This window comes from Hypanus sabinus, unplaced genomic scaffold (genome assembly GCF_030144855.1).
Source record: "Hypanus sabinus isolate sHypSab1 unplaced genomic scaffold, sHypSab1.hap1 scaffold_217, whole genome shotgun sequence".
Classification (NCBI taxonomy): domain Eukaryota; kingdom Metazoa; phylum Chordata; class Chondrichthyes; order Myliobatiformes; family Dasyatidae; genus Hypanus; species Hypanus sabinus.
The window spans coordinates 118,797-139,287 of record NW_026780277.1 but is presented as its reverse complement, the minus strand read 5'-3'; the positions used below and the strand labels follow the sequence as shown (position 1 = coordinate 139,287).

At 43.4% G+C, this 20,491-nt stretch overlaps 1 non-coding gene across 1 annotated transcript; it reads right to left on the bottom strand.

The window, feature by feature from the left end:
• Nucleotides 1–4,738: 4,738 nt before the first annotated feature.
• Nucleotides 4,739–4,852, bottom strand: trnal-caa (transfer RNA leucine (anticodon CAA)). Its single transcript has 2 exons — nt 4,815–4,852; nt 4,739–4,773 (listed from the first exon to the last, which is right to left on the bottom strand). It is a non-coding gene; the product is annotated as a tRNA-Leu (tRNA).
• Between the last annotated feature and the right edge of the window lie 15,639 nt (nt 4,853–20,491).

Sequence of the window (20,491 nt, the reverse complement as noted above, 5' to 3'; positions counted from 1 at the left end):
AAGACGCAGGAGGATGTATCTGTAAGTTTGCGGATGACACGAAGATTGGAGGAGTTGTGGATGGAGCTGTAGGTTGTCGAAGGTTACAAGATGGTATGTACAGGTTGCAGCGTTGGCCAGAATAGTGGCAGATGGAGTTCAATCTGATTAACTGTGCGGTGATCCATCTTAGAAGGACAAACCAGAAGGCTGAGTACAGTGTTAATGGTCGGTTACTTAAGTGTGTGGATGAACAGAGGGACATTGGGTTTCAAATCCATACATCCCTCACGATCGCTGCATAGATTAATAGAACAGTTAAGAAGGCCTAGGGGATGCTAGGCTTCTGTAATAGGGGGATTGAGTTCAAGAGTAGAGAGGTCATGTTGCAACTCTACTAAACTTTGGTGAGACTACACTTAGGGTATTGTATTCAATTCTGGTCACCTCATTATAGGAAGGATGTGGATGTTATGGAGACGGTGCAGAGGAGATTTACAGGGAAATTGCCAGGATTGGGAAACAAGTGTTATGAGGCATGGTTAGCAGAGCTGGGACTTTTTTCTTTGGAGAATAGAAGGATGAGAGGGGTCTTTATTAGAGGTCTACATGATTATGAGAGGTATAGATAAGGCGCTATCCAGTACCTGTTTCCCAGGGCACAGATAGTAAGCACCAGAGGGCATACCTACACAATTAAGTTAAGGGAGAGAAGTTTATGGGAGACATGAGGGGTATTTCCTTTTACACAGAGGGTTGTAAGTGCCTGGAATGACTTGCCAGGGATTGTGGTGGCTAAAACATTAAGGGTATTTAAGAGCCTCTTGCACAGGCAAATGGATGAAAGAAATATATGGTTTGGCTGCAAATCGAGCGCCGAATGTTCTGTATTGTGCTATCATATCCTTGTGTCTAGTGTCTTCTAGTGTCATTTACAATCCGTGTCCACGTACTTGCCATTGGTGCCTGTTAGTGCCCTTGGAATTCCGGGGCTTATTACTGGTAAGTACCCATACAATGGCTACTTTTCGTGGAAGCTGGCATTTATGGAAACAGCTGTTGGAGTAACTGAGACTATGGAAACGGATGGAACTTTTTTATTCTTGTGAGAATGTTCCAAGGAGCAAGCAATGAGAGAAGTAGAGAGAACTTTTTGAACACCGTGTCCATTCACCAGGTGTTCAGATTTGCTTTAAAGGCGGTGCAATTTCCTGCTAAGTAGGATTATGAGCGGAAAGGACGAACTGTGAGGTGCATCCCGTCTAAACCTGTCATGTTACGTTCTGGAAGCAACTAGAGCGACCGGAAACCCTACATTTACTGAAAAGTTCGAGGAATGGAAATGGAGATTAACTGATAACGTGTTGGAACGTGAAGACGCCTTTTCCACTGGCAGTCCTGAGTTTGATTTCTCCAAGAGTACTTGCCACAGTATTAAAGCAACCGAGGGCATCCCTTTCCGAGAGAGGTCTCGCTGATAGGTCCCAGCGGGGGTTCCTAACATTCATCCGCAGCTGATGAAACAGAGGGAAGCTAGGTTTAGTCATGGAGCAGGAGCGCCTAAGCCGCCGGGAGACACAAGTGACAGACACCGGGAGAGACGGTCCAGTAGTCAGCTGGGTGACACGAGTGATAGAGACTGTCCAAGGGGTGATTTGATGCGCGAAACACTCACTCTCCTGAATTCCCCTGAGTGGAGACCCAGAACCAGCACATGCTTCTCGCATGACAAAGCTTTCAACCCTGGAATAATTTTCTAAACCACCTCTGAACCGTCTCCAGTGACAGCACAACGTGTCACAGACAAGGGGCTCCAGACTGCTCACAATACTCGAGGTAAGGCCTCAATAGTGCATTTTAAAACCTGAAAATTCCATCGCTGCATCCATACCACATTCCTCTGGAAATGATCGCGAACATCGCATTGGCCTTCCTCACCACTTTCGCAACCTGCATGTTCACCTTCAGGGAATGCTGGACGAACAACGTTGAGTCCTTTTGCACCTCAGATTTTCCAATTGTCTCTGCGATGAGAAAATAGCCTTCCATTTTATTTCTTCTGCTCAAGTGCAGCACCATACATTTCGTGGCAGTGTTTTATGTCTGCCACTTCTTTGCCCATTCTCCTCATCTTCCCTTGTCCTTTTGTAGACTTTCTACTTCCTCCAGATTTCCTGCACCTTCTCCTATCTTCATCTAGACCACAAACCTGTCCGTATGATCATCAATTCCAGCATCCAAGTCATTAACACATAAAATAAGAGTATTCATCCATCGGTTGTACTGTATCCTGCAGTCCCGTTATATATTATGCAACCTCAAATGCAACTCTAATTATGTTTAATCTAATACGCTTATTTTGTCCAGATTTTGTTTTTATAGCTTTTGAAATCAAATTTACTATATGTATTGTGTTTCAGCTTTACGTGAATAATTTCAAATCGTGCATATTCGATCCTCTGTCAATGTGTAATTCATCTGTTGTCTCTGAGAGAGGTTAAATCTAAACAAACTCCAGTGAGCTTCATAGTCGCCCTGGATTATTACGTAAAATAACAATTAATATTGCTATTACCATTATTCTATCACTTGACTTTGCACAAATTGCTGTGTTGTACTCATTGAGTGTTTTGACCGTCCTGTTAGTGCGGTCCTTCATGGATTTTATTGTGTTTCTTGGATGCCCGCAGGAATGTCAATCTCATTGCTGCAAATGGTGATATATGCATACAGGTATGCTGTGATGCAAAATTTACTTTCGGCTTTGAACTTTGAAACAATTGGGCCGAAGGCTATTTTCCATGCTGTACGACTTAAAATATCTGCATTGCAAAACAGGGAAGAGTGGCCTGTTAAACAATGGAAAGTGAATATAATCCAGTCCAGAATGAACAATCCGATATTCCCAAATCCAGAAAGGTGTTAAGCACACGCTACGGAGCTCCGCGGCAGATGCACGTTTGAGAACGTCGATGTAAAATGCCTTTTCAATATAGAGACCAGCAACGTGTCTGAATGGCCCCGATGTCACTCTGTCCAATAAACAGCCGCGGTTGAGAAGGTGATGCAGACACTCTCAAACAGGCCTCTTTCTCATCAAACACCGCAGCCCGAATCCCATGTAACCTGTTGTTCTGCTCTCTGTTGTGACTAAAACAAAATCTTTATGTTAATTGTGTCTTTCTCATACTCCCAAACATACCACGCTTTGATCGCTGCAGTAAAATTACAGTGATTACATTATAAAAAACAGCACATGGAAAACAGAGTATTTGTCGTGAGTGGGATTGGAACCCACGCCTCCAGTTGGAGATCAGAACACTCGCGTTTAATAGGATGCGACTTACTCGCCTTAAGTCTGGCGCCTTAGACCACTCGGCCACCCTGACCGCTCTGCAGTACTCTCTCCACATGCCAGATAAACAGCTGAATTTCGGAATAGTCTGAATGACTGCTTTGATGAGAGGGTATACATACAAACACTCTACATCCTGGGATTCTAAATGAATATGGACGTGATGCATTTTCTCAGGTTGCGAGCATGTGCAAAATCAGAGCGTACAGCATCACAACACTGGGATTGTGCTGCACCCCGTTCAGGCCATCCTCCAGAGAAAGGATGACGAGGATTCGGAGAGTGTGCGGAAGAGCATCACCAAGATGCTACCTGAAATAGACGGTTTGTGCAATAACGAGAGTTTAGTCAAACTTGTTCTTTTTCTCTGGAGCATCGGAGGTGAGGCGGAATCCGACAGACGTTTCTTAGATTTTCAGGCAAAGATATTGGTAGTGCATGCAAAAGTTATCTCCATTCCAGGGTTTACAAGTCTTTAAACGATCCTCTCTTAGGGCATACATTTCAACTAAGAGGGGATCGTTTCAAACGCGATGTGCCAACAATCCATAACTTTATGTCGGCAAAACCAAGGACTGATTGTTGTCTTCAGCAGAGGGAAAACCAGAGGTTTTTGAGCCAGTTCTCCTTGAAGGATCAGAGGCGGGGCGCGTCTGGAACTTTAAATTGTTGGAATGACTTTATCCTTTGCTTTCTAAGGAGACTGCGGAGATTCAGCATGAGATCAAAAACCTTGATGAGCTTCTATAGAGGTTTCGTAGAGAGTATATTGTCTGTCTGCATTGAGACAGGGTACGGAAATACCGTACCTTTGAAGGAAAATCTTTAAAAAGTTTATTGAATTCTGCCCAGTCTATCACGGGAAAAGCACTGCCAAACATTAGGCACATCCACATAAAACGCAGTCATAGAAAAACAGCATCCTCTGTCAGAGGTCGTCACCGTCCTGCCATGCTCTTTTTTCGCTGCTGCCATTGGGTAGATGGTACAAGAGCCTCAGGACTCGCACCACCACGTTCAAGAACAGTTACTACCCATCCGACACCGGACTTTTGATCAAAAGGTGATAGTGTACACTACATGCCCACCCATTGAATATTCCGACGACCAATCATTTCACTTTAGAAACTGTATTGATCAGCTGAGTATGCCAGGAGGAGCTCAGCAGACCAGGCTGCATCTATGGACAGACGTAAGCAGTCGGCGTTTCGGGACGAGATCCTTCACCGTGAAATTGTTTCTGAATAAATCACTTACCCACAGTTCGGTGTACGGTGATCTATTGTAATGCGATGAACAGTGTCAAGAACATAATCTTCCAACAGTTTTTCTAATCCACCTCAACAACCCAGGGTTTGTTTGCAGAAATAACATCGCCTCGATTGAATGCTTAAAGACAAATTATGTCAGGAGTGGGATTCGAACCCACGACCCCAGATGGAGACCAGAACACTCCCGTTTGTCTGAAGGACTTTCATTCCTTGAGTCTAGCGCATTAAACCACTCGGCCAACCTGACAACTTTTGATGTGTGTTTGTGAACGGAATGAATGCCTGACTTGTAAGCAAAGTTATATACACACAATCACACATATCGTCCTGCCAATCGGAAATGAAAGCGAGAGTGTTACAATTTTCTCAGTTTAGGCAACTTCTGTGGAAAGTGAAGCTGTAAAACAATTCCAAATCGAAGACTCGTGAGACGCGTCTCGGTAAGAATTTGTGAAGGATGTTTGCTGAGATGGATGAGAATGCTTGGAAGACTCAATAATTTTACATTTAGGGAAGCAGAGAAACAAACGTTAATAATCAGGACTGAATCTGCAAACTGGGTGGGAGTTGATCGCAACAATGTCAACAGAAACTGATTACAGGTTGTTCAATGATACCGAGCAGCGCTGCTTTACAGATGGAATCTGGTATGTAGACGACAAGTCCCAGTAATCTGATGCTTGTGGAAGAAAGCGAAGATGTGACAAGTTTCGCAAGAACATAAGACATCGTGCAGAAAGGCCGTTTGATCTCCTGTGTCTGTTTCATCATTCCGTCATGGATGAATTATTACAGTCAGAATGTTGTTCAGGCTTGTAGAACAATGTTTAATCTGTCGGAGAGGAAACAGAAACAATGTGTTTTGGACGACAGAGCAGCGGCCTTTCTGAGAGATGAGACGCTTTAGAGAACGTAATTCGCTCAGGTTCTCTGATCCAGTGTTAACGGTACTGAACACATTAAAATAAGGCAGGGACAGGCTCTGGATGCCATCGACTCAGTAAAAGGCTCCTCGCGGGATGTGAAAGACGGGGAGGCCTCCAGAGTTCCTGATGACGACACCTGCGGGAAGTGCTCACAGCTGCAGCGTGTAACAATCCGCCCTGGGGTGCTGGTGTTGAAGCTGGATGAACTCCGGTTCATTCAGAGCCTCGGACGTGATGGACCGGAACATATAGAGTGATAGGACAGCCAGGGTGCAGGACACAGAAAACTGGGTGACAATCAGGAGGAAAAAGGTTTTAAAGACCCAGTGCAGACTATCTCTATGGCCATCACCGTCAGCAACACCTGGATGCCGTTTCTGGTTGGATGACCTGGACGGGGAAACACATAGAGGTCGGATCTCTGGCACTGAGTATGGTCTGTGACTCAGACTGGTAAGGGAAGAACAGATTCCTGGATGGTATGTTGCCCCCCCGTGTGCCAGGGTCAGGGACAATTTCGATTAAGTCTTGAACATTCTCCAGTAGGAGCGTGAGTCGGCAGGGGTTGGCTCCAGCTCGGTGCCAATGACATCGGTAGGAACAGTGACGAATTTCTGCAATGGAAATTCAGAGATTTAGGTGCTGAGATGTAGGGCAGGATCTTCGGGGTTCTGACAGCGACTCGTGCCGCGTCCTTATCAGACCAGTACAGGAAATATGATGCAGATTAACACGTGGCTAATGGTCTGGTGCAGGAGGGAGGTCATACGATTTTTCGATCATTGATCTCTCTTCCAGGGAACCTGAGACCCATTGATAAAGATGATTTGCACGTGAACTAGAAATGATAATATCCTGCCAAAGGTTAGCTAGCGCTGCATGATTAAGTTTAAACAACATTTGTAGGGAGGTGGGAACGAGCGTGCCAGAACAGTCAGTGGAGAGATTGTACCGACATTTTGATAAGATCTCACACAACGGCAGGAAGGTACGACTAGTGCTCTGCACTGCGTATACTTCAGTCGCAGAAGTATCGGAGAATAAGTCGATGAACTCTGGGCTAGGATCAAAACCTGGAATCATGGTAACTTAGCCGTTAATGAGACTTGGTTGCAGAAGAGTCTGGTCTGGCATTTCAGTATCACTGAGTTTCTTTGTTTCAGAGTGATAGAGCGGGATGGACTAAAGCAGGAAAAGTAGCGTCAATAGTCAGCGAAAATGTCACGGCTGACTTCAGTCAGGACAGATGCAGAATTAAACTATTGTGGTTTTATGAGTGAAACTGAAAAAGAGGAAAGGTAAGATCACGTTAATGGTGATAGTTTACTACCCACCCAATAGTCAATAGTATTTAGACGGCCAATGTTGAGGAGATATCGCTGTTTATTGCAAATCATTACGGTTGTTAGAGTAGGTGTTTTTAACATTCCGCACGTTGATTGTTAATTCCACACTTTTAAAGGACTATATGACAATAGACAATAGACAATAAGTGCAGAAGTAGACCATTCGGCCCCGCGTTAGGAGATCGTCCAATGTGTTCAGGATTTTTTAAAAAATGTGCATTTACTCGCTGCCGAGAGCGTTTGCGATACTTGATATACTATTATGAAATTAATGAGTCGGGGCAAGAGATAAAAGCTTGATCTAACGAACTCATAACTGGTGATCACAATGCCATTGGTTTCAATGTAAATATGTAAACGAGCTTTTTGCTCATTGATGTTCGTGCGTTGAGAATTTTCATTGGAGAAAGGTCAATTTTGACGGTATCAAAAACACTTAACAAGTGTCGATTGGAGACGGACGTTTTCTGGTAAGTGGGACGCGTTCAGAAATGAGCCAAATACCTGTACATGTACTCAGTGAATGACCACTCTCCTTCGGCTTGCACTGTTCCAAATCGACATTCTTTTACAAACACTAATACACAAAATTCATGCAAACATACAATAGTTTTATTTGAGCAGCAGCCCAATGGCGTATATTATGGAGCTTGGTCCACACTCCATAATCGGGAAAAATGAAGTTCTATACAATTGATAAATGATTACAAATATTGAATAAAACATGAATGTTCAAGTGAAAACCAGGCTAAAGGCGTTACTGTGTGTGCTAATTATGTTAACAATTATTCCTTATCGCCTACCTAAACACGGGTCTCAGTGTCGACTTATATTCCCATCCTTTGCCAAGACGCTCGCAGATGGGTTGACGTTCAGAGTGAGAATTCACCATCGGGAACACTAGAAGTGGAGGATAGTACGAAGCTTCGGGAAAGCCCAAACAGAAGATTTTTGGCACAGTGTTTGATGTGACCACTGGAATTGCTTCTTACTTTGAGTTCCTATTGACATTAATGGATCTGTTGTTGAGCGGATGAACTGCTTCGAATTCCTCGGCATAAAGATCACCGAGGATCTCGAGTCGTCTGTACACGCCAGCTCTGTGGTGAAAAAGGCACAACAGCGCCTCCTTCACCTGAGACGTTTGAAAACGTTTGGTATGGGTTTCCAAGTTCTAAGGTCTTTCCATAGTGGAACGATTGAGAGCATCCTGACTGGCTGCATCACTGCCTGGTATGCACACTGTACTTCGCTCCATCGCAATACTCTAACATCCAGGCTCATCTGTACATATGGAATTCCCACTATACCGGACGTAAACAAAGACAGGTGTGTATATAGGTTTCTAAGGATCATAAGAGACCCGGGTCACGCTAACCACAAACTGTTCCAGCTGCTACCATCCGGGAAACTGTACCACATTTTAAATGCCGCAAACGAAAGCTAAGGGATGTCTTCCACCAGGCCATCAGGCGGTTTAATTAATGCTGACGCAACTGTATTTCTATGTTATAACGATTATCCTGGCGTACATAATTCTGCTTAGAAAATACAACAATTGCAAGTTGCTCATTTATACGAAGACGTATTCAAAAACGTTTTACCGTCATGTATATGAATGATGTCACTAATCAAGTCAATTTATTTCAAATAAACAATACAAAATAAAGAGGGAGTTAAAATAAAAGTGGACCTGTAATATTAATCATGGACTATAGCATTTGATGGGATTTGCCTGAGGATAGAGAGGCAGAGATGAGATTGCTCGGTCTTAACCAATGTATCAATGCCCCGGATTGCCAAGGACACTGTGGGACAGGGGAATAGCTATGTTGCTCCATCTTGCAGAAGGGAAATCTGGATAAAGCGAGTAACTACAGAGTGTGCGTTAATCGGCAGAGCCATAGAAGTCATAGGATTTTTCAATTGTTCCAACAAAACCACCATTTCCATCGCTAAATGAATGACATTTAACGCAAAAAAGAATAGACCCCAACAGAGTCCCCTGTGAAACACTACTGGACAACGCCTACCAGTCAGAAAACGCTCTAGTTACCTCCCCGCCCCCCCAGTCATCAGCCACTGCTTTGTCCATGCTAGAACCTTCACTGTATTACCATGTAGCTTGTCAAGCAGCCTCATGTGTGGCACTTTCTCAAAACCATTCGGAAGATCTCATCTGTCTGGTTTGTTCCCCCTTGAAAGAATTCCGTTAGACTTCTCAGGCAAGATTTTCCCTGGATGAAGCCATGTTGACTCCGGCCTAGTTTATCATGTGTCTCCAAGTACACTGAGACATCATCAGTAATAATTAACTCGGACATCTTCCCAACCCCTGTGGTCAAACAAAATGGCTTAGAGTTTCCTTTCTTCTGTCTCTCCCTGCTTGAAGAGTGAAGTGAGATTTACAATATTCAAGTCTTCCGGAAACATTGCAGACCGAATGGTTGTTGCAAGATCATTTATAATACTTCAACCATGTCTTCAGCCAACTCTTTCTCAACTATGGCGTGTACACCGTATGGTCCATCTGATCTACCTTCAGATATTTGAGTTACTCACTAACCTACTCTCCCGTCATGGTAACTTCACACACCTCATACCCATGACACCTGAAATTTCCAACACACTGCTAGTGTCTTCCACAGCAAAGACTGATGCAAGAGATCTTTTTAGTTCTTCCGGTATTTGATGGTCCCACAGTGCTACATCTCTAGCATCATTGTTCATCGATCTGATGTCCAGTCTTGCTATTTTACTTACTTTTTATATATGAAGAAGAGATTGATGTCCTTACTAATATTATTCGCTATCATACTTTCGTACTCGATCTTTCCCTTCATAATCACTTTCCAGTGCTCCAACTTCCCACTAATCTTGCTCAATTGTTCACCCTCTCTTTTGCTTTTTATTTTCATTTTGAAATCCATTATTACGACCAGATAGCCATAAGATATAAGTGAAAGTATTCCATTCGGCCTGTTGAGTCTGCTATACCAGTCAATCATGTGTTGATTCAAATCTTCCAGTCATCCTCACTTCCCTGTCTCTTCACCACATACTCTTTGATGACCTAGTTAATCAAGAACCTATCTATTCCTGAATTAAATACATCCAATGCCCTGGCCTCTGCAGGCGCTCCTGGCAACAATTTCCACTGATTTACCACCCTCTGACTAAGCTAATTTGTCCTCATCTCAAATCCAAATGGACATTCATCAATCCTGAAGTCGTGCCCTCTTGGCCAACCTATGCTTCCCTGGCTTCACCAACTTCCCTGTAATTCCATGGGCTCTTATCTTGTTAAGCAGCCTCACGTATAGCACCTTGTCAAAGGGTTTCTGAAAATCCAAGTACACCACTTCTACTGCATCTCCTTTGACTACCCTGCTTGTAATTTCCTAATAAAATCGCAACAGGATTGTCAGGCAGGATTTTCCTTTCAGGCTTTAGCCTACCTTGCTATGTGCCTCTAGATACTCGGTAATCTCATCCCTTTCAATCGATTCCAACAACTTTCCAAACACCGATATCAGACTAACTGGTTTCTAGTTTCCGTTCTGCTGCCTCCCACCATTCTTAAATAGGGGAGTAACATTTGCAAGTTGAAATTTTCCAGTCTTCCGGTACAATGCCAGAATTCATAAATTCTTGGAAGATCATCGTTAATATCTCTGCAATCTCTCCAGCTACTCCCTTCAGATCCCGAGGGTGACCATCTGGTCAGGAGATTTATCCACCCACAGACGAGGAAGCCTCCTGAGCACCTTCTCAGTCGTAATTTTCCCTGCACAAATTTCACTTCCAGGACACTTTTGAATGTCCAGTTTACTGTAGAGGTCTTCCACTGTGAAGACTGATGCAAAATTCGCATTCAGATCCTCTGCCGTGGCGTTAGCAATGGTTGTGTCATCATTTCTTTAAATCAATTTTCTTTCTCTTTGAAATGTATATATCTTGTGCCTTCCAGATTGTTTCCGTGTATTCCAGACTTTGCAGTTCAGCTGTCATCCCTGCCAGTGTTTTTCTTTTCTTTCTCAATCAGTTCTGGCCAGCTCCTCACTCAGCCGCTGTAATTCCGATTACTCCACTGATATACTGATACATTTGTCTTGAGCTTCTTCTCAAATTTAAGGGGGAATTCGATCATGTTATGATCACTTTCTCCTAAGGATTCTGATAGCTGGAGCTCTCTGAACAATTTTGGTTCATTGTGCTTCACCCAGTCCAGAAAAGCCGATCCATTGAGCTCAAACACGCGGGGCTCTGATAAGCCATCTAGTAGATATTCTAGAAACTATGGATCCCGTAATGAAGCACCCACCTGATATCCACCAAACTACATGCATATTGAAATTCTCCATGACAATTGAAACATGGCCTTTCCAGAATGCATCTTCTACCTCCCGTTGTAATTTGTAGGCCACATCATTACTGCTGTTTCGAGGTCTGTACACAATTCCCAGCAGTGTTTTGTTTTTAACCTTGTGGTTCTTTCGCCCTTTCACAAATAAAGTAACCTTCTGGTATTCGGCAGATCCACTGCGGGGAATAGTCATCTACGCTGACTATTATCGCTATAATCTTATTGTCCTCGATCGAACTCCGACCCAAGATCCTTCTGCATATCAATACTCTCCCAGCCTTTCTCATTGTTGTGTTTGTACTTCATCTCTCAAAGGTTAAGGTTTCGTATTTGAGCAGCATAAATGTTATCTATCATTTCTTCGCCTATATGTTCTGTTGAGTCTGTAATATTTCATTATTAGAGTGTATTGTAAATATGTAGTTTTATTATACTTTATTTCTCATTTACACAGTAGATTAAGTGTATTTTAAAGTAATTGGCTTTGGATTATTTTCCCGTGATTAGACCATCAACAGCAGCCATTCTAGTACTTAGCGCATGCCTTCATATTCCTAACAAAACAGCATCTTTTTTTGTACTTTTTCCTGTTTCATTAACTTAATCAACTTAGACCATGCGAAAAATTCTAACGGAGCAAAATTAGGTCATTTGGCTCACCGATTCTGTTCCGTGTTTAGATCATGCATGGTCTATTTTCCCTCTCAGCCTCGATCTTCTGCCTTCTCCCCGTAAATCTCTGCCTTAGGTACGCATAGAGAATTGACCTCCACAGCTTATTGAGGCAATGAATTCCACAGATTGACCATCCTCTTGTTAAAGATATTGCTCCTTATCTTCGTTCTAAAAGGACGCCCTCATTTCTGATGCTTTGCACTCTGGTTCTAAACTCCTCCGTGGTCAGCAGTAAGTTAAGTGGATGTACAGTACAGGGCAGGGGGTGGTCTCAATAAGAATGACTGCAAAAACCTCTCCCCGGCTGTACACCGTTCCGAACTGTCCAGTCGATCGTTGACCCCACCGCTGAAAGGGCCCAGCTGATTTGTATTCACTGAACATTCTGACTGGGGGTGAGTGCCCTTTCTCAGTCTACCACGCCATCGCAGTCTTGTCACCGGATATCTGCTGTAACTTGGATCGCTCTCCTTCTACTTTCCACAATATGTTTTAATTTCTACTCTACGCTCTACAACTGGTCATCAGCCTTCAATATAGAAAGCCGTTACCAATATACTTTAGCATGCTATTCACGGCTTTCTGTCACGCTCTCGGAGTATTCAGCATATATGAGGAGGAATAGACTCGACGTCTGATACTACAGGAAGGATGTGGAAACCATTGAAAGGGTGCAGAGGAGATTTACAAGCATTTTACCTCGATTTGGACATGCCTTATGAAATCAGATTGCGTGAATTCGGCCAGTTCCCTTTGGAGTGACGGAGGATGAGAGGTGACCTGATAGGAGTATAAGATGATGAGAGGCATTGATCGTGTGTATATCAGAGGTTCCCCACTCCCACCCCAGGTCTGAAATGGTTGCCACAAGAGGACACAGGTTTTAAGTGCTGGGGAATAGGTACAGTGGAGTTGTCAGCTGTAAGTTTTTTACACAGAGGGTGGAGAGTGTGAGGAATGAGTTGCCGGCAACGGTGGTGGAGGCGGATATACTAGAGTCTTTAAAAAAAACTTTTAGATAGGTACATGGAGCTTAGAGTAGGGACATGTTAGGCAAAACCTTGTGGGCGAAAGAGCTATATTGTGCTGTGGGTTTTCAATGTTTCTATGAGACACATCCATCACAGAATTAGCACTGACCCTTCGGGGCTTGGGTCAAAGCCTGGTGTCATGATATGGATCTATGAGTGCGAACATATTTCGGGGTTATCGTTGATCTGGTGTGTCTAACGAATTGGAGGTGAAAGTTGCTTCATTTATAGATACGCCAATAATAATTTTAACTTGAATTATGAACTCTCTCCTTGTGTTTTGCAACACTGCAGAGTCCGCACTTTCCCCGAGAAAGGAATCAATAAGTGTAAACACACCAGGAAGCGTTTTCTTAAAGCATTTGTCGTCAAATATGCATCATAATTTGGAGATGCGAAACGATTTAAGGGTCTGTATGCCAAACAGGGTACGTCCGAGTTTTGGGGTGTGCACAGATTTGCGTTTCTCTTGTAGAATATTTTGGTGGACTGGGATTAGGTGTGCGCACAGATTCGGGCGTGTCGCCGGGTTTAAGGCAGCGCACGGATTTCAGCGAGTCGGTCGACCTGCGGGTGTGTTAAATCCCAACACTCTTTGAAGTTTGAACTTTGCTCTTGCTATTCTTTAAAATGGAGTCACCAATTTTTCTAACTGTTCTTGCTCTGGGATAATCTAATATGCAAGTGGCGGACCAGCAGATTTCGGCTTGTGAACAGATATCGGGATGTGCACAGATTAGGAGGTGCCTCGGCGAATATGGGGTTGCACGTGAATTTTGGGATGTGCTCAGATTTGCGTCTGCCGGAGAATATTGGGGGCGCACACAGATTGGCTGGTGTTCGTGTATTAGGAGACGCATGCTACTTTCTGCATTGCATGTATACTGTGTGGGGTACATGGATTTGGGGCAGCAGACATGATATCGGGCTGCGTGTGGATTTGGCAATGTACGCAGATTTCAGGGTGTTGTGGTGAAAATGGGTTCAAACGTAAAGAATATATCGGTTATTTTGGAGCTGTGACAATCTCAAGCATGTTTCATTTATAGATACCTTTATAATAAATGCATTTGAATGATGAACTCTATTTTCACTATACATTTTCATGTGGATCCAGCTATTTTCTCATCTGTTTGAAAGATTTGAACTGGTTTAATCAATTATGCATGTGGTGAGTTTGATGCTGTGTAAAGATTTTGTGGGCACATAGATTTGTGAGTGTGTGCAGGATTGGGTACAGATTTAGGGGTGTATGGATGCACATGGATTTGTTGATGTCGGCAGATTTGGACGTGCGACTGATTTCAATTTTTTTTCATTTTGTTTGTTCTTGCAACTTTTTCAGGTGGAGGCGATTATTTGGTGAGCTGTTTAAATATATTTTCGCTGGGATAATCATATGTGCATATGGGGGTTTGAGCAGGGATGCATGCTGATTTAGGGTGTATCGTCGAATAGGTGACTGCGCACGGTCTTGCAGACTGTCCGTGCATTTGGGTACGTGACGAAACTCAAGATTGCCTCATTTAATCGAGGGCTGATTGATACGTTCGTGGCCTGAGTTAGAAGCAGATGAATTGTAGAGCTCTCGTTACCTGCATGTCAACTCTTTGAGTGATTATGCACAACGTTTGTAGTTAATAATTCATCTCCTATCATTAATGGGATTCCTAGCACACAAAAAGTTAAGATCAAATGATGTATTGATCTTACACAAGAATATCAGTGCAACACTAGCTGTTGGGGAAGAACGCTCACTGTGTTTTATCATTGTCATTACATCAGACTGTGGTTGCACTCCAAGCAGAGCGGGGAAAGGGAGTGTTTATTGCACAGAGCTACACATCCGTAAAATGAATTTGTTGAAATTACACCGAAGAAATTCATGATTTATACGCTCAAATCTAAATCTGATCCCTCTCCAGATGATCAGCAGATGAAAAAAATCACATGTGCAGCGTGTATTCAGTGGCTGGAAGTAATGGTGACAACCGAATAATCTAATACTATCTTTACTTCGACACCTACTGTAGAAAAACTGTGCTTGCCTGATGTTTTGTCTGACGAAGAAATCTGTTTTATTGTAACCTGTTAATGAAACCGTCTCCAGGTTTGAACACATTTCTGTCAAATGACCAATGTGAATATACAGGTCCTCTCTGCTGTTTCTACATTTCTAAGCTTTAAGAGAAGCTCATTGCAAACCACAGCAGAGATTAATAACAGTCAGGAAGAGACGTGCTTCTTAGTTCTCGTTCGGCCTTTGAAGTCTTACAAATATGCCATGTTATTATTCAGGGGGAAAGGAAAATAGCACCCGTTTCCAAAGATTTGCAAATAATATATGAAGGTGGATACTGTTCAAAAACACGAAACATTCCAAGACGGCACACAAAGGGGGAAAAAGGCATAGTAAAATAATCTGAATAACTGATTAGGAGCACTGGTGGCTGCTGGTTTTTGTGAGAGCTTCAATCGAGGCCAAATTGTACAAACGTAGAGCATCACCAATAAATACAAAGTCACTTCATAAGAAGGTGATGATGCCCCTGGATTAAAGCGTTTTCTATCATATCGACTGTTTACATCCAGCGGAAAAGCATCAGCTGCCGTACAGTGGTAATGTCTATATGACTGCGGCCTGGCCTCCTGTGTGGGATACGGGTCCGGGTATGGACAGTAAGAGGACCATTTTTCCATGTTTCTTTCTGATTTAACAGCATGAGGATTTGCAGTAATGTGAGACAGAGTGCACATGTTGAATATTATTAAGCTACTATTATATCAGGATGACATGAGAAATACCAAACAGCCACTTGTGAAGGCACAAGTGCAAAGACTGCGTGCGAAGAGTACTTATCGACCACTCAGTGATATGATCTACATTGTGCCGGACGGAACCCTGTTGCCGACAGTTAATTCCATCATTCTTTGTCTCTCATTCTGCCTTTCTCTCTCACACCTCCTGCCTTCCTCTCCTCCGCATGTCTGACGTTCTTGCCTCGTCGCTGCTCCCGGCTACCAAGATAACTCCTTTTTCGAGAAAGGCTGATAGTCTTTCTTTCTTATAAAATTGACATATCCTGAGCTAATGCCGCTGTTTCAGAACCGCTGTTTGCATTTCTCATTTTACACACATCACGAAAGAATCAAATGTGATTTTTGACTAATTTACCTCATTCCTTTCACGGGATTTTAAAAGTACATAGATACATTTGTTTATTATTTAAGGACCATTTTTCTACTTTATATTCAGTTAAGTCGACCGAAATCTTTTTAGTTATTTTTTAATTAATTTGGTAATTCCTGTATATGTAATAGACGTATAGCAGCTACTCGGTAAACCAAGGGTTAACTCTTTCTGTCATTTCATGGAAAATAAATAACATCTTTTCAAGTTATGCGGTTGACGTCACCGGAGGGTTTCTCTCTCTTATTAATAAGAGTCCCTTTCTCTCAGTTCCCCACTTTCAGTGGGAGCAGCCTCTCCTGCCAGGGACAGAGATCCGGAGCTGCACAAAGAGGGAAAGTAACGACAGACTAGCTAGTTCTGTCATGGATCAGAATTCTGGAAGGACAGCTTGGAATATAACAGGAAATGGGAAAAATATCTTCTGGATGGTTCCATATGTTTTTGCAGATGATGAACGGATAACGGCAGATGTTCGAGTCATGAATGCATTAATCGCCATTCAGGTGATTTTCTACCCAGTCCTCGCTATCATTGCTCTTCCCGGTGAGTCCCTTCTAAAGATAATTTATAAAACAACAGTTAACCACACATTTTCCTTCTGACGTGTATCTCTCATAATAATAATTAATGCTGCTGTCACGCATCCCATTTGATAATTAAGGTAATCTTTGCTGCATGCGCTTTGATAACTTACTGAATCCAGGACTCCTGTCTAAGGAAATACGTGCTGACAGTTGCGATGATCCAGAGCGGGTTTACCACAACAGTATATCTTATTATCTGTCTCCTCGTAGGAATGAAACCTCATCGTGAACACTCCTCCTCCATTTCTCCCTGGTCGTTTGAACCAACATCGGTCGCAATACTAACTGAATAAATTCGTTTATAACTTTCCAGCTTTCATGTCAGCCTGCGTTTCCACTGAAGCAAAGGAAGCATTCTCTCCGCGAATGTAATCACGAGTTCCCTCTTCTACATCTGACCATCTTCCTCCCCACTGTGTTCTTAAAACTACATTTTCTATTTGGGATCCTAAACATTATAAAATGCGAAGATCATTACTGTATACTTTCACACCAGTTGCATTTGACGGTTTTTAAAGCCCAAGTAACAGATGATAGACCACTGGAATTTCTTGAAATATTGATGTTGACGTATTGTTTTGGTGACAAATCAACTTCATTGTTGCGGAGAAAGTAAAGCCTAACTGAGACTGTAACAAATACCACACGAATATAAGGGCAAACATACAAGAGAGACGGGGAGGCTCGCGGAATAATTTGAAGGAAATGTTCAGTTCCAAAAGGTCAGGACACTGGAAGTTAGGTGCAATCATTGGGTATTGGGTTGCTACTCCATTTGCCAATGCCGGTGCCCTGGGTGACGCGCAGCGACGGGAAGCTGCTTTTTATCTAATGGGACACTTAGTTCACGACAGTTGAGATGCCGCAGATTTATTGCGCCATTCAGTGCTTTTGCCTCAAGAAGTACGAAATCCACCAATCGTCAGACATGGTTACCTGAAATCTCCGCTCTCTGTTTCTTTACTTATATTCGGTCCAACAGACGGCATTGAGGGACACAGATTTATCTGAAATCTCCGCTCTCTTTTTCTATACTGATAGTCGGTCCAACAGACGGCATTGAGGGCACACAGATTTGCAAAACTGTTTAATTTTAATTGAATGGTAGTCGCTACGATTCTATTATTCTGTCAGGTCCCAACTGTTCTGATATTGTCACTTACTGAAAACTGGATTACTTTATATGCTTGCTTGAAGAAATCGCTTCCTGATGTGTTTACCCTGATTGATTCCTTTCTTCGCAGTGAACACGGTGACCATATTCATCCTGTCTCGGGGAAAGTGCGGCCTCTCCAGAGTTGCCACTTGCTACCTGGTTGCCATGGCAGCGGCGGATCTTCTGGTTCTTATCATGGACCTGATATTGAGCAAGATTCCACTTATGTACATGCCATTCGACGTTTTCGTCCGATCAATGAATAAGGGGTGTAATATCCACTCTGTTCTCCTTTACACTGCAACCGACTGCTCGGTCTGGTTCACCGTCACGTTCACCTTTGATCGGTTTATCGCCATTTCTTGCCAGAAGCTGAAATCAAAATATTGCAGAGAGAAAACCGCGGCTGTGGTTTTCGGGACAGTGAGTGCCATTGGTTTTTCAAAGAATATTTACTGGTATTTTAGGCTCTCGGGGTACTACGCGTGGATAGCAGTTCCATTTATTTGTAGGGTAAGAGGGCATTATTTGAATTTATTTATCGCGACACCAATTGAACTATTTTATTACTTCCTTACCCCTGTATTACCATTTATGCTGGTACTGCTGACGAACGGCCTCACCGTCAGGCATATCTTAGTCATCAGCAGAGCTCGCAGGAGACTCAGGGTTACTGGCAACAGACCGAGTTCCAGAGACCCGGAGATGGAGAAACGCAGGAAATCCCTGGTTTTATTACTGATCGTCTCGGGCAATTTCATCGTGCTGTGGGCACCTTTCACTGTGTACTCTGCGTGGGATCTGCTATATGCTTTTGCCACATATGTGCGTCCACCTGATTCGCTGCGAGAGCTGGGAGTCATTTTACAGCTCCTGAGCTGTTGTACAAACACTGCCCTTTACGCCATTACACAGACCAAGTTCAGGGAACAGTTGAAAAATGTGGTGAAATCTCCACTCGGTCCGATGTTTGTGAAGAACTCGTGACATTGCGGCGTCACCCGACCTGAAACCACTGAAGTTTTATCCACTACGGTCAATTTTTGCCCATTTGGGCCCTGCGATAACCTTGTTCCACTCACACCTCCCAGACGGTAATTACATGAATGTGTCCATTATACAGCTGCAGTGCTCGTCCCTCATTCGCCGGCCTATCATCTCATCTCTACGCGTACAGCACCTACATTCACGACTGAATTGGTGCTGCCTGTCCACTGACGACTGAATTGTGCTGCTTCCTGCACTCACGCTGAGCCCGTCAATTTTATCTAGAGATTGCCACACCGCCCTCAGATCAACTTGGTCCCATTCTGGCACCACTCTTGTCTCTCTGACCCCGACACCATAGATCTATTAGAATTCCGAATTCTATAACTATCCCTTTATTGGGCTACACGCCCCTAAATCAAAGAGCGTTCCCGAATCGCCGTGCATCTCTACATTGGTAGGCACAGCACTAAATCTGCGCAAAGCTGAAATAGGTGCACATCACAAACACGCTGACACCCCATAATAGATCATTCCAGAGCAGGAATTATTTCAAAATATTTCAAAAATGGGGGCATTTCGAGATTAATGATCCGTACGCACCCCAAATCTGTAGGTAGCTCCAAATCTGTGCACAGCCAGTTATTTGATAACAGACTTTAAATCTGCGCACATCGCCAAATCCGCGAGTACCCCCTTGGCAGAGCGCACGCCTAAATCTGCACGCATGCTGAAATCCATGTGCAGCCCCCAAAACTCTGTGCATCCCATATATGCCGACTATACCTTAACACTGCGCAATCCCCAATTGAGTGCGGATCCCAAACACGCTGCCACCCCCGACCATGAGCTGTACGGTATCCGGGAGGAAGAATCATTTGAAACCGTTCACAAACTGTCTGCCTCCACCATAAAGTAACAGGAATACTGTTGAAACGTCAAAGTACATTGATTCTGAAAGTATCTATAAATTAAACAAAATTCATATACGTCACACTACAAATCCGCAGGCACCACATCTCTGTGAGAAACAGTTCACAAAATAGCTGCGTCTGCTTTCAAACGACCTTGAAGAAGAAGAAGAAAGCCCTTAACTCCGAGTGCAGTCATCACGACGCCGTCATGACGGTGTTTTCTTTTAGCAGGCTTTCTTGTTTTTATGAGGCCGCGTTGCGAGCTCGATGCTGAACCGAGCACGGATGGGAGCCGGGTGGATTCGAACTGGAGAGCCATCGCTCCCAAGTCTGGCGCTGATCCCACTCCGCCCCGACCTTGGGAAATCACCAAATCCGTGAGTACTGAAACTTGCCTTGCAAATCTCCAAATCTTTGTGCACCTTGAAAACCGAGTGCGGACCTGACAGTACAATTGCTGATCCCAGAGCGAGGATCATTTTAATCCTATTTCTTTCACGAGAAGGCTTAATCCGCATTGAAAATAACAAGAGCAAAGTTCACTGTTAAATTATTAAAGTATCTGTAAACGAAGCAACCTTGATATTTGTCATTACCCCAAATCCAGCAACACCCACAAGTACTTCTGGACACCCATATCACAGCGCACTTTGAACCCGCTAACACCCTCCAGATAAACAATAACTTATCCGAGAGGAGGAATAATTA